Source organism: Euprymna scolopes, chromosome 28, assembly GCF_053919585.1.
Source record: "Euprymna scolopes isolate OS-2025 chromosome 28, ASM5391958v1, whole genome shotgun sequence".
NCBI classification, from domain to species: domain Eukaryota; kingdom Metazoa; phylum Mollusca; class Cephalopoda; order Sepiida; family Sepiolidae; genus Euprymna; species Euprymna scolopes.
Window position 1 is genome coordinate 9,670,207 of NC_136509.1, and position 11,839 is coordinate 9,682,045.

Below are 11,839 nucleotides of genomic sequence, written 5' to 3' on the forward strand. Positions count from 1 at the left end.
CTTGGGGGGGGGGGAAGCGTTCAGCAGTAAATGAAATCCCGCAGTCAAACTTGACCTCATTAACTCATTAAAAGGAGCACCTGCTAAATCCAAGTAATTAAATAAATTCAAACGTGTTTCCGTAAGTATGTTGCGGTGCGTCAATGGTTAACGTCGCACGTTTTTTTTCACAACTTTGCCTCAACGGTTCGGGTTCGATCCTCATACTTACTTTTTTACCCCCCCCACCTTAACACACCCGGGCAACGCCGGGTATCTCTTGCTAGTTATATATAAAAATCTATATATATAAAAGCGAAAATGTATGTACGTATGTATGTATGTTTGTGTGTCTGCTAAAAACTTTTGACCGACGGAACGAAAATTCACAAACTTGGTAGCATATTAAAGCCCCACCCTCCGGACGACAAACATCGAAAAATTATCCCAAAAGGACCATCAGAAGTGCGTCAACTGATCGATTTTCTGCAGGTGGGGAGCCAAAAAAGTGACATTTTAATGTTAAACATTACATATTTTTAAATCGAGTTATAACTGCCCCCAAAAATACGGGCGCCAACTCTTCTACATAAAGTATACACAGGACCGTTTATTTTGGGTCAACTTGTATTTAAAATCCGCTGAGTCATGTCACGTGATCTTGACGTCAGCAAACTCTAAATAGCAGTCTGAATTTAAAAATTATTGTTATCGGTAAAAATTTTTTAACCCTCACACGAGCTAAACTATGAACTTCTACGCTATGACAACGTTGCCAAAGTTATTAGGACATTAAAAATAGTTAGATACGATAGTTAAACGAAAAATAATAAGCCAAAATGTGAAGTAAAAAAAAATACGCTTACAAAAAATATTAACGATCGAAGTTTTTACAAAAAAAAAACAGCCAGACGCCATTTTCGTTTTTAGTAACACTCTTTAGAGTAATGAAAACGAAGTGTGTGTGAGAAAGAGAGAGACATACACAAACGCAAACAGAGAGAAAGAGAGAGACAGATAGAGAGAGATGTCTAGACAGGAAACGAAATACGTAATTTAATAAAACTAATGTGAAGTAAAACAACAAAAAAGAAAATAAAATACTGCTACGTCATCTCGTAACGCTCCCGCGATAACCTCATTTAGTGGCTATCTGTCAATCAAACCTCAAGGCTCCCGGGTTCAATCCAGCCTAACGACCAACACTATTTTTTTTTCTTTTACATCTTAAGACACGCGGGCAACGTTTCTTTATTTTTTTACTTCGCTTATTCTTTAATTTACATCCCCTCTCCCTATACACACAGCGGGTTTTTTTTCGCTGTTTTTTTTTTGGTTTTGGTTTTTCCGATTTTTTTAACATCGTTTCAGGGTTATTACTTACCCCCCCCCCCTACACACACCTACAAACATCCGATTTCACTGATTTCGATTACAATAAACATATGGAAGTATGAAACATTCGTTGATCATCATTCCATCTCGGGCAACGTCGGTATTCCTTGCTAGTATATATATATATATATATATATATATATATATATATATATATGTGTGTGTGTGTGTGTGTGTGTGTGTGTGTGTGTGTGTGTGTGTGTGTGTGTGTGTGTATGTATAATCTGGGGTAATAGTTTTCCAGAGGTAAAGTAAACAATGAAGTTTAATGAGGTTAACAAGTAGAGCAGAGTATTCTTTTTATTTGTTTTTACGTAAACAGTAATATGTTGCTACACAGTCATGAGCATGTTTCGATCAGCTACTTACCAGTAACTAGAGACATCTTCAGACGGTACAGTTTATACGAAAGCAAAGTTTGCAATGAAAATAACAGATCTTCCGGAAAGGGAAGGAAGACCTGATATTTTCATTGTTTACTTTTGCTTTTGTATATAGCTGTATCGCCTGAAGAGGTCTTTAGTTACTGGTAAATAGCTGACCGACAAAGAAAGAAAGGGAGAGATAGATAGAGAGATAGATAGATAGAGAGAGAGAGAGAGAGAGAGAGAACGATATATATATATATATATATATATATATATATATATATATATATATATATATATATATATATAGACAGCCAGAGAAAAAAGAACGAATGAAAAAATGGGGGGGGGTGACAGTAAAATGCATAATAATATCTTTAGAAACTCAGCTATCATAACAATGTGTGCCGTTGCTTTACCCCCACATGACATCCTGAACCCCTTTTGCTGTGCCCACGGTGTCAGTATCAAAAGGTCGAAGACTTTTGTCACAACGGGAGAAGTAGGGGTACAGGCACTAACCACCCCCACCTTTTATTTTCAATTTTAACAGCACGCCCGTTTCAGACATGATTATCGCGGCTTCTTTATCAAGCAGCGGATCCCGTTTCTGCACCGTATCAACCAAGTGAAGTTTTAAAGAGAGATAGGAATCTTTTACTTTTCGCCCTGTGACATCCTGAGTTTGAAACAGTGACCCCTTAAGGTGGATGGACCCCAAGAGTCAGAGGCAGTGCCAGCGAAAAGAGCACTGCATTATGAAATGGGGGAAAGTATTCTACTTAAACTATTTTTATTCGAATTCTACCTGGTGTTTTTCGGATCTTTATCGGTTGTACTACTACTACTACTACTACTACTACTACTACTACTACTACTACAATTGGAAAGAGTGTGGTTCTCATACGTCCCATTTCGTTATTTCTATCTCGATCTTCTTTATTATTTATTAACTTGGAGTAGTCACACAAGCCACCATCAAAGACTGTTCTTTGAGAACAACTTGTGGTGTTCCCCGGAGTCTTAGTGACAACAAGTCTCCCCAGATTTCCAGTACTCTCCACCTCTTTCGATAACTTTTGCAAAAGAATTTGCATTATCGCAACGGCCGCTTACATTTGATTTCTCGTTGGCAGCGACCATTGGTATTCACTGGAATTTGGATGATAGTAAGCCTCCCCAAGGTTCCAGTCCTCTTTGCGCTCATCTGGGTTTGACCTTTACTCCTGATCTGAAATGGAACACGTACATCAAGTCTGTTGCCAAGGTCGCTGGAAAATGGTGGGATCCTTCTACCGCTCCAGAAAATATCTCACTACTGATGCAATTCTCTATCTATATAAAAGCCAAGTGCGCCCAAGGATGGAATACTGCTGCCATATCTGGGCAGGAGCTACTAAAAACAGCCTATCCTGCCTTGACAGAGTACAAAGTAGATTCGTGGCTTAGTGAGGGATGCCCTTTTCTCTACCCTGCAACCTCTCTCCCACAGAAGAGACGTTGCGAGCCTATCCTTGTTTTATCGTTATTTCCATGGCAGGTGCTCGTCTGAACTCTAATCTCTGGTCCCCCCTCGCCAATCTTTCACGAAAAACACCCGTCTAGCTGAATCCACTGTGAAAAATTTCCCCCACTCTTTATCTGTGCCTAAATCAAAACGTGGATTCCAGAGACAAAGCTTCTTTCTTAGAACTGCACGCATGTGGAACTCTGTTCCGTCTGCCTGCTTCCCACCTGACTACAACTTGGATGTCTTCAAGTCCAATGTTAGCAAATTCCTAATGAACCGCCCCCTTAAGTAAACACTTCATCAAATCTCCACACTAACATAATGTAATTGCAATAACCCTTATCCCTGAGTGGCTTCCGGGCCTTGATAAGTGGTGACCACCGTGTAAAAAAAAATCCAGCTGTGGCACAATGACGCAACCCCTTTTAAAGGAGCTGGGGGCTGCTCAATTAATAACCCCTATATCTAGCTTCTAACCTTGTGCCTGACTTTGTGATGCAGTTAAAAACGTTTCATGCAGGTGTTTTTGGGTTTGGGAACGTTAGATCATGTCGGTTGGGTTTGAATGGCAGGTGTTATGAAACTTTTAAAGGTCAGATTTACACGCGGATATCTGAAGTTGAAAACTAAAACATTGTGTGAAAAGCATATTTCTCTCTCTCATTTTCTCACTCTTTCTTTCTCTGTTTCTATCATTGACTTACTTTCTCTCTCTTTCAATGAAGAAAGAGAGAATTAAGTATAATTTGATTTTTGTAAAGACAGTTGAGGTTTGCTCGCTGTACGCGATGGGTCGACTAAATATGTTTCCTAACTTGTTAACTGTTTAATAAATTATATATATTTTTATAAAAATGTATTTTGTCGCTGTTTTCATACAAGTGTTCGATTTCAGCAAACCATTAATGCCGACGACAGAAAGCTGCAATGAACACGCTACAAGCGACGATGGGAAGATGCCTGCAATGACCACACATAATGCGACCCGTACCAAACAGTTATAGCCGACGACGGATCAACCCGTTTTCGTTGTGTTTCCAGCATGTGCCTATCGTTGGATATCGTTCATTCCCCGTGGAACTGGTTGCATTCCCAAGACGTTCATCAACCAAGTAACCCTCCCGGGGAGCGATAGGACTACATTTGGTACCTTAAGACGCAGGATTGACCCTGGTTAATTACCACAACGAATTTTATCGCATCTGTGTCGCAGAATCCAGTATCGACCACGAATAAATTTTGATGCTTCAAGATACAAGCTCGACACTCAGCTAATTCACCAGCACAACGACACTTCACCCAGATACCAGCCCAGGAAGCAATCAGCTCAACCTACACAAGCCACTCAAGGAAAAGTATCACCAGAAAAATCCACAGAATCGGGGTAAGTGACTATTTTTCTTTGTTCTTTGCATTCATTGTGCATGTTTGGTTCATTTCTAAATAGCTTCTAGGTGTGTTTGCTTTTCTTAATACAATGGCTACTTCCCGTTCAAACATTTCACCTATGTTGGTAACAGCTGGATCGAAGATCCCAATTTTTGCTGGAAGGCCGACAGATTTGAAACCATGGCTAATGGCATTAAAAAACAAAGGGTCCATGATTTAACGGACCCTGAATTAATTAATTTAGCCTATGACTATTCAGATGGAGTCGTGTCCGAATGGATCGGAACTTATCTTGATGACCATTCGGACACTTCCAGTAAAGCCTTATTCGATGAGATCACAGAATTTGTCAACCCTGCTGATGCTGCTCGAACATTGATTAAGGTGATGCAAGGAAAAAATGAATCGCTTGCGGAATTGGCAAGTAGAATGTCAAGTCTGAACTGAGAGAAGGGTCAGCTGTACAAGTACAGCCGAATTCTTCATTGATGGAATAAACAATAATGTCGGAGGCTTTGTCATCAGCCAGAGAAAGTGAAAGGCTTTATGATCGACTTCGGGGCTGTGGGAAACAAAAAAAAAATGAATAATAAATTTTCAGGTAGAAATTATTGGCGACAGGAGGGAATAGGCTCTCGTACAGTACTAAGGGAACCAAAGGCGGAGGGTTATCATAGAAAATGGTCTGGGGAGAGTCACGGTTGTTAGAGATGTAGACAACCAGTACAAAAAAAGGGAATACTTCAAATCAGCATGGACGCTGGAATTATTACGAACAAGGGTGCCCGAGGTCTGAAAGCGGGAATGTAACTTACTTGAATTCAGAAAAACGAAAAACCAAGACACCAGCACACGCTAGAAGTCGCAAAACTAATCATATTCAGTCATTAAAAGAAAAAAAGAATAAGGGTACCCTAGCTCCTAAAATGAAAATAAATCTAAAAAATTCCTGCTCGAAACGGGAAATGATTAAAATTCCTAACACAAAAGAAGCAGAAGAATATGAATTATTCAAACAGGGCTCGGACATGATGTGTAGGGTGGATATTATGGGCAAGCAGGTAGAAGCATTGATAGACTCCGGGTCAGATGTCTCGCTTCTAAAGTCCTCCATTTTTGAAGACCTAAGAAATAGCAAAATAAAATTGAAGGATTCAGATTTAATAGTGACTCAAGCAAATGGACAGAAAATGAAACTAAATGGTATGATCTACCTACCTATTAAAATGGTATGATCTACCTACCTATTAAAATGGTATGATCTACCTACCTATTAAAATGGTATGATCCACCTGCCTATTAAAATCGGAAAGATTAAGACAGGTTCAAAATTATACATTGCACCTAATTTAGACCAAACCATGATTTTAGGGGAGGATTGGTTAAAAATAAATAAAGCACAATTATGTTTTAATCCAAATCGACTAACGATAAGAGGGGTAGAAATTCCCTTGGGTAGTAATTCCAGCGGGGAAATTAAAATCTACACTGTGGACAGTGTAAAATTACCCCCACGAACTGCTATTTCCTGCGCAGCCAAACTAATTCCTTCAGAGCCAAATAAAGAAAACCTATATCAGGTGATTTCAACGGAGGAGATAATACCAGAGCAGGAAGAAATAGTGTTAGTTGAAGTGATAGTAAAATAAAATGAGAAGGGGAAGATTCCAGTTATGTTGGCAAATCTGGGTAATAAAACGTTGAGTATCTCAAAGGGTGAACATTTGGGAAGGGTAGCACCAATAAGAAGCATAATGAGCATAGACAAGAGATAGCTGATTTAATTCAGGAGAATATAGATGTTGTCGCTAACTCAGATAAGGAGTTGGGAAGAACTCAGTCGGTTCAAATGAAAATAGATACTGGGAATAACCCACCAATAAAAATAAAACCGTACAGAACTCCGATACATAAAAGGGAGTTAGTAGAAGAAGCGGTCAAAGAAATGCTGAAGGCTAAAGTGATTGTACGCTCACGATCTCTTTGGAGCTTTCCCATTGTAGTGGTTGACAAAAAGGATGGGGGACACCGCCTTTGTGTAGATTTTAGAGCCCTCAACAACATAACTAAGCCCCTTGCTTACCCACTGCCATTGATAGATGATATATTGGCCGTTTTAGGCAAAGCAACTTGTTTTTCCACCCTCGATTTGAGGTCAGGGTACGGGCAGGTAGCTCTTGATCAAGATGACCGTGAAAAGGCTGCATTTGTGTGTCACTATGGGCTTTTCCAATTCCGAGTTATGCCCTTTGGATTGGCTAATGCTCCTGGTGTTTTTCAACAACTCATGTCCATAGTACTTGGAGGGCTAGAAGGCTTTGCTATGGCATATCTCGATGATATACTAGTTTTCTCGAGCAAAATAAATGAACATTTCAAACACCTTCAAACGGTATTTAATCAGCTGAGAAAACATGGCTTAAAATTAAAATTGGCAAAGTGTCAGTTCATGATGGCAGAAACCAAATACTTGGGATTTGTCATAAATAAACAAGGAATCAAGCCAGATGATGATAAAGTCAAATTAATTCGCTCGATGCCAGAACCTAAAACTGTAAGACAGGTCAGAGGTTTTATAGGCGCTATCGGGTATTATCGAAGATTCATACCAGCATTTTCAAGAATAGCTACTCCTCTTATAGCTTTCACAAAAAAAAATGCCCGCTTTAAGTGGACACATGATTGTCAGCGATCATTTGATATGCTGAAAGATCAACTATCAACGATTCCACTATTGGCATACCCGGACATGAATAAACTATGATATTGTACACAGATGCAAGCGATCTGTGTATTGGGGCATGTCTAACTCAACCATGTCCTGAGAAGGACGGTCCTGTCCCAGGAATACCAGAAGAAGTACCTATCTACTTTCTTTCTCACAAGTTAACATCTACGCAACAGAAGTGGCCTGTCATAGAAAAGGAAGCATTTGCTATTGTATATGCTCTCCAAAAACTTGATTATTATCTAAACGGTGCACAATTCACAATAAAAACAGATCATAAGCCTTTGAAATATCTATTTAAAGCAGAGTGGACGAACAAAAAGATACAACAGTGGACCTTAAAAATAAGTGTACCATCGAATATCTATTGGGCAGAGAAAATACATGTGCTGATTTATTGTCACGTATCCCTAATCAGCTAGAACAAGAATCGACGCCTCAAGAACTCGAAATTGATAAGTTTTATCAAATAAACATGATAAACTGACATAGGTCAGATTACAGGCATAGATTAGATGAAACAGATGAAAAGGATGAAAACCCCAAATGAGAAATGCCCCAATTAAACAGATACGAAGAAGATGAAGAAATTAAGACGTTAAAAAGAACCATAGAGTCAGGTAAAGCATCTAAAGCATTTCTAGAAAGAAACAAATGATACAAAATGGGTTGCTATACTATCTTTCTGACGTAGACGAAGACGTACGACCTAGTTTGTATATACCTAAACAGATTCGGGGAAACATATTGAAACCGCTTTATGATAAAATGGGGCATATTGGTATTGACAAGACGTATGAACTCATAGGTAGGAAATATTACTGGCCGGGGTTGTACAAGGAAGTCACAAAGCATGTAAACCTATGCGTTGTTTGTCAATCGAGGAGCAGCAAATCTGAAATTGCACCCCTTGAAAAAACTGATGTCCCTTTTTATCCCTTCGAAAAAATTAGTGTAGATGTCTCTGGACCTTATGGTGAAACTTCACAGGGAAATAAATACATAGTTAGCTTTATGGATTGGCTAACTAACTGGCCAGAAGCCTATGTAGTACCAGATAAGAACGCTCAGACTGTAGCTGGACTATTACTAACTGAAATAACCCCACACTTTGGAACCCTCTTAGAACTGGTATCTGATAATGGCCCAGAAAACGTTAATGAAGTAATGAAACAAACAACTGAAAGTCTCAATATCAAGCACATTGTTACATCCCCCTATCACCCACAAGCTAATGCTAAGGTTGAGCGGTTCCACCGTTTTTTTGGGAGATACATTGGAAAAACTTATTGAAGGTGAGAAGGAAAATTGGGATTTATTCCTAACCCAGGCATTAGGGGCCATAAGATTTCCTATTAATGAAGTGACCGGGTTTTCTCCTTATTTTTTACTATTTGGACGAGATGTAATCCTGCCTATTGATAATCTATCAAAACCCCGTAGGAAATATCTGGGAGAAGATTTTCACCAGATAATCCTCCAAAATCAACATAAAATATATATGCAAGCTAAGCAAAGGATAAAACGTACCCAGAAGAAACGAAATGAAAGGGTATCAAAATAAGCATCTACGACAAGGAAAGCTTGACGAAAAATGGTCTCCTTATTATAGAGTAATAGATCAGACAGGCCCAGTAACTTTTGTTGTATGGGACCAAATAAATGGCAAAGTAAAAAAGGCTCATGCAAATGACTTAAAATTAGCAGGAGTAGAAGAATGGGAAATTCCTAAAAAAAAAAAAAGAAACAAATCCACGTATGAGACGGACGAGGTGGGTAGAAGCCCCTTCGGAGACTGATTCAGAGTCAGAAATGGATATTGAATCAATCCCAATTGCTAGACCACAAATGGAAATTGAAGAAGTAAGAAATGTCTTTGTGCAAAACGAATCGGATAGTTGGGAGAGTGAAGACGAAATTCCCCTGCCAGAGTTACGAAAACAATATCAAGAAAAAGAAAATACACCTTTAAAATACAGATTAGGAAGCTATTAAAATAGAAAAGGGGATGACTTAGGATCTGGCCAATCCCATAATATAACTGATTACCAGCTTGCACCAAGTTGTGACCCGGCGAATTAAGCATGGGTGCTGGATAAAATCCAAAGCAAGCATTATAGGGCAGAGATATCTTATGTAAGTATGCCTAGATGCGTCTGAAAAACAAAATAAGATAAAATAAAATATAGAATATAGAAAGAATATATAGACAGAAAGATTGGGAAGAATTAGGTGTTAAAGTTAGGCGGAACCAGATTACCTTTCATTAGTAACCGACTGAATTTAACCCCCTATTCTTTTGTAGGATGGCTGAATTGAAGTCTCTACTCCTGCTGAGCATGCTGACAACAGTAGCATCCTTGCGACATAGTCAGAATGTAATTTTTCGCAAAACAAGTGAGGTGACAATTACAAGGTCGAAATGGTTAATAGTTTTTACGATGAACTTCAAATCCTATCATTCCTTACTAAATAAGTTGAAAAAAGAAATATATGAGCTCACCTTTGTAGGAAAGGATTGGGAAAATAATTGCATAGCTAATGAAAACGGTAAATGTTTTAATCTGTGGTGCTTACTTATGCAGGACATAAAGATTATGAAAATTAGTGTGGAGGTTATAGAAAAATATTTGGATGGATTGAAACTATTACAAAATAGAGAAAAGAGATCGGTACTCCCCATAATGGAGAAAGCGTTAAACGTACTTTTTGGGACTATAACAGAGGAGGAATTAGATGCCCTAAAGAGAAGATTGAGGGCTTCTGAAAAGGGATAGTATAACTATTCTAAATATAACATGGGTAGAACCAGCTGATAACCGTCGCAAAATAAATGAGTTAGTGGAGAAGTTTAAGAAAATGTGGAGCTCGGGAATGTAACTGAAGAATTAATAATCCGAGTGATAAAACTGGAAGATTGCATAAGAAAATATCTTCGTTTTTTAACAATCATCGAACAATTGCAGAAAAAATTGCAAGCATTGTTGGGCTCCATACGAAATTTGCAAGTCCAGTTTGATATGCTAGCTTTGGGTCATTTGTCTCCAAATATAGTGGAAACTTCTGCATAAAAAGATCATTTACTAGAAGTTCAGGCCAAACTACCCCATCACCTAAGATTGCCAGCGGATCCCACAGCTGAGCTGTGGTATTATTATAAGTCATTGGGTTGTCTAACTCTCATTGAAGATGGTAGATTGCTGATTGTGGTGTCGCTTCCGTTATTGGATTCCAGTAGCATATATGAAGTCTTTCAAGTCATTAATTTACCGATTCCCTATCCACATGAGAAACAGGGATTGGGAACTGTCGCAAAATACAAAATAGAGTCCGAAAATATTGCTCTTGACCAAACTAGAGAAAAGTTTATGTTGCTTACCTCTTCCGAGGCAAAAAATGTAAACACGATCTACTCGGAACCTGCGTGTCTAATAGCCCGGTATATACATTCAGCAATCACCATTTATGTGTAATGGAATTATTCAAGGATAATAGAAAGCGAATAGGACAGCATTGTCAAATACAAGTCCTCCTAGATGTAATCCTACCAAAAGCTATGAGGATAATAGATGGGGTATGGGCGATAGCCGCGAAAGATGAGTCGGAACTATCTCAGGTATGTACCGGAAAACCTCCAAAAACAATCAAAATATCTCCTCCGTTGACCACCTTGCAGGTGCCATTGGGCTGTGGGGTCTATGGCGGCGCTATAACCCTTCCTCCCTATTACCAAGCCGAGGAAAAATTTGAGACCAGCGACTCCTTTTTACTATTGATTAATACCACACTTACTAGTAGATTGAGCCTATGGGAACCCCTAATAGAAAAATTTCCAAACATAACACCGCAAGCAATCCCTAATGTATTAAGTCCCCTGAAGAAAATAAATTTAAGGGAATTGATACATAAACTCGATGTACTTAGAGAGGAAAAGTCCCCAACAGAAAGTAAACGGGTGGGTAGTTCTACTTGGTTAGTTTTGATAATAACCATCAGCTTAATAATTCTATCAGCTTTGTTAACATCAAGCCTGATAGTACGCCATTGTTTAAGTAAGCTTAAGAGAAATGAACCAACTAAACTGCACAAGAATGTTGGGAGCTCAGGAATTGTTGTTACTGATCAACAGCAGGGACCAGAACAACAAATCGAACTTGAACCAATAGGAAACATACAAACTCTACAGACCACAAATACCCCGAGGGAACCATTGCAATTATCATCGGTGGAGGAGATACTTCAAGGGAAATAATCTGAATTACTTGGAACAATTGATTATAAAATTTCCTAAAAATGTATGAAAAAAAAAATGAAGAACTGTGCAATGAACATTAATTATTATTGTTATCATTATTAAAAAAAAATAATAATGATTCTGAAAATATATAATAATAATTTAATAATATTATCATTATTAAAAAAAAATAATTCTGAAAATATATAATAATAATTTAATAATGTTATCATTAT